Here is a 3,814-nt window from a genome sequence, read left to right on the forward strand (position 1 = left end):
TAAATCAGCCTCCCACTGGAACTCCTTTCCTCTTTAAGCAAAGATCACTGGGAACAAGAAAACTTGCCTCTGGAAGAAAACAGGAAGCCTTGCCCAGGAACTACCATTCTGAATTTTCTGGAGATGTGGATTGGCACAGACAGAGGAACAGAAACCTCCCTCAAATTCATTAACACAGAAGTTCTGTTCAATTTTCAAGGCAAAGCCAAAGCCTTCCCAGAGGGAAGACCTTTAACTAGGTACTGTTAAGAGTTTGATAACAAAACCACCTGATTTTGTTTTGTTAAAAGATTCCCTCTGAGTTCCTTAAAATGTATGTGGAATATCTAGGATTGACCATGGCAGAAAAGCTCAGTGACAGGGGAGCACGAGGACTGGGAAGGCAAGAAGCTGAGCTTGTGGGATTCATACCTATTCTAGACTCAGGTACTTGGCTCATACTCTTTCTGAGGTAGTTTTTAAGAAACATGGCCATCACTCCATGGTGTATACACACAACAAACTGGTTACTGTACTTTATTTTCCCTATCTTGCTTGTTCCAGTCTTCTTGTGATTCATAAGATATACGGAATAAATTAAGGGCTTTCCCAGTTGAAGCTTGAAGAGCTATTTGTTTGCTTGCTTATTTCACTTCCATCATCAAAGACCTTCCGCAAAGACCCAAATCTCAGTATTAATTCTCATGAAAATTCATAACAACATCATATATTGTTATCTCTCCAAGAAGTGGGGCAGGTGACTCTGACCATCGCCCTGCCCTTTCAAATACAGTTGGCCCTCTGTTAATCATGGTTGTTAGTCATTACACCAGAGTTATCATAAAGTCATACATTTGTTAATTGGAAATTAGAACCTTCAACTAAAGCGGCCTTCATCTTGAAAATCATAAGAATCCGGATATAAATCAAGCCTTCACTGGAAGCTGCTGTGCATAACCATGAAATTCAAAATGACATTGCCATCCTAGAAAAACCTTCAGCCTACTTTTTGCTAAGAATGATCAGAAGAGAGCTTTTTTCCTGTTTGAAAGGGTGAGTTCTCCTGCTCACAGGAAAAATGCCAGAATACAAATGCCATTTGGAAATGAGAATCATCTTTTGCACACTGCAATGACCTCTCCCTGGAGTTGGATTCATCTAAAAATTCAAGGAATTTGAGAATAGAGTTGGCATAGGTGAGGCCTATAGGACCACTTGTATTGTTTATCCTCATTTAACCTCAGTGTGACTAGTCAAATTGGAAACAGTACCAGGACTTTTTGTGGGCTGGGACGGAAGCATGTCAGCTCATGACGGCTGTATGCCACCACTACTATACCTTCTGAGGCAGTACACACCCTTTCCCCATCACAGAAAGGCTGAGACCATCCCCTTCTGACTGCTAGGAACTCTGAGTTTCACCCTTTCTGTGACCCCTTCCACAAAATTGATTCCCTTTTCAGGGCTGGGCCCTGTCCTCACCGGAAATGTCTTGGGTTGGGGCTGACATGGCCACCTTCTCAGAATCCCCCACAAGTGTGTTGACAGTACATCAGCTTTGTCTCCCTCTTCTTAGCCCTTCAGTTCCTGTGGCTTTCCATGATGTGGACCATCTGCTCAGACTTTCCAACTCTCTGCATTGCTTTCCCGTTAACATCTACTTCCTCCCAATGCCAACCTGCTAGATTCTTTCCAGAGACCTTTGTTCTAAGCCGTCGATGTCAATTTATACTCTTACCTAATCACCTGGCCCTTGACATACACCCCGACCCCCCCCCCCCACCGACAAGTTCTGTTTTGACTCTAAGCTGTCTCCTCTGTTTCCAGCTCAGTTCTAAAGATTCCCCCTCCAGGCCAACCCCCAGCCCCTGGCAGGCCAGCTTCTCCTGGCCTTCATCTTTCCATGTGAACTGAGATTCCCACCTATGTTCAATATTTCTCTACACAGCTTTTCATTTAGCTTAACCCACACATTTTGCACCAACTTGAGGATATGATCTTATCTTTAAAAGAGTTTTTACTGTTCTACACTGAGCACCTGGTGATGAATATAACTAAAATGAAATTGAGCTATAAGCTAGATGCTCACCGCAGTCCCACATGCTGTTATTTTATGATAGATAAGATGCATCTCTAAGAACACTTGTGCTTTAAGGATTTAGTGATTCAAGGAAATGATGAGATTTCAAATTACCTTTCCTTGTTTATCCTAGTACCAAAATAGAAAATCCATTCTGAAGTCCAGGCATGAAACTATGGCATCCTATCCTCCTTTATATCACTTGCCCTCACCTAAGTGCAAGGAGAGCTGGGAAGTATAATGGACCTGAAGCCACTGTGTAGCTTTTTTGCCCCATGAGGGAAATACAAAAGTGATTTTAGTGGACAGCCAGTGGTCTCCTCCACAATTTATTAACTATTTGATACCAAATATATCAGTAATTTGGATTTCTGTGAATTGAGTTTCACAGGGTTACAAACCATCAGTCTTGAATGAAATCACCCTACTTTTTGTGTAACTCATGGGATTTAAAATTATTTTGGTAGTGGTTCATTTTTTCTCCCACTACATTTGCTAATGGAATGTAGAGATGCTACATGGCCTCATATTTTCCATTGAAAAATGACTTTTCTGAAACCAGTATGATTTCAGGGTTGGCCCACAGGGAGTAAGATTTTTTGTTAAGACTTTCATTTCATTTTTACGCATAAGAAGACAACTTACAAAATAGCAACCCAAACTTACTGCAAACAGTGATGACTACATTCAACATCTAAAGCTCTAGAGAGTTTCAACAAGCTAGACTTCCCAGCTCATCTTTTGCATATAGACTTCAGTTTGTTTTATCTCTAACTCTAAAAATAAAGTCTTCAGAAAGGAAATCTGGAGAATCAGGAAGACTTTTTTGTCTTTCTATCTCAGACCAGCCACAGTGTTTTATGGCATCCCATGTGCTAACTCAGCCGTCAAGTATTGGAACAAGCGAAGGATTAAGAAATCAGGTTGGAGGCAATCTGCAGCACCATGCAGTATTTACTACCAGGCAGCTTATATCAAATGTGCCAGTAAAAAAAAAGAGCCAGCACATCTATTACAGAAAACAAATCCTGGAGAGAGATGAGGGGGGCAGGGAGGAATGGAGACACTGCCAGTATTTTAAATAGCTCTGTGTTATACATAATGCACTTGTACCAGTAGAAAGTGAGGAATAGTGATGTTTAGGTAAAAGCATTCAGAAATAACTCAAAACTAAAGGAAATGCTGGGGCAAAAATGGTCTCATGATCTTTTGATAAAGACCCAATGCATCTGTTGTAGAAGTTGAGGGAGATGCCTGAAACTGACCAGGACCCTACAGACTCTTCTCGGGTACAAAAGCCTTTTTATGTCCCCCACTTCCTGTTTGTAGGCTTTCCCTGAGTTCCAAAGAATACACTCAAACAGTTACTAACTAAGGACAAGGGAATGCAGAAATAAGGAAAAGCAGTCAAGAAGCAATTGTGCAGTGATAAAGTGGAATGCTGATTTCTCCCAAGGGGCACGTATTTTTGAGTTCTTATGCATATTTTTGAGTTCTTGTACAGAAACTAAGCCTCCCCAACCAAGTGGAGGACAGTAACTACATGCTGAGCACAAGCAGGTAGACCCCAGACTGGAACCAGAAGGCTGATGACTGAGATTCCTGAAACACCACTGTTACCTCACCACTAACCAATCAGAAGAAAGTCATGCCCTCATCCCCAAGTTCTGACTATAAAAATGCTTCTTTGAAGACAACCAAGGACCATCTTTTGAGCATGAGCCACCCATTCTCCTTGCTTGGTGCCTGAAGTAA

Source organism: Phacochoerus africanus, chromosome 4, assembly GCF_016906955.1.
Source record: "Phacochoerus africanus isolate WHEZ1 chromosome 4, ROS_Pafr_v1, whole genome shotgun sequence".
NCBI classification, from domain to species: Eukaryota; Metazoa; Chordata; class Mammalia; order Artiodactyla; family Suidae; genus Phacochoerus; species Phacochoerus africanus.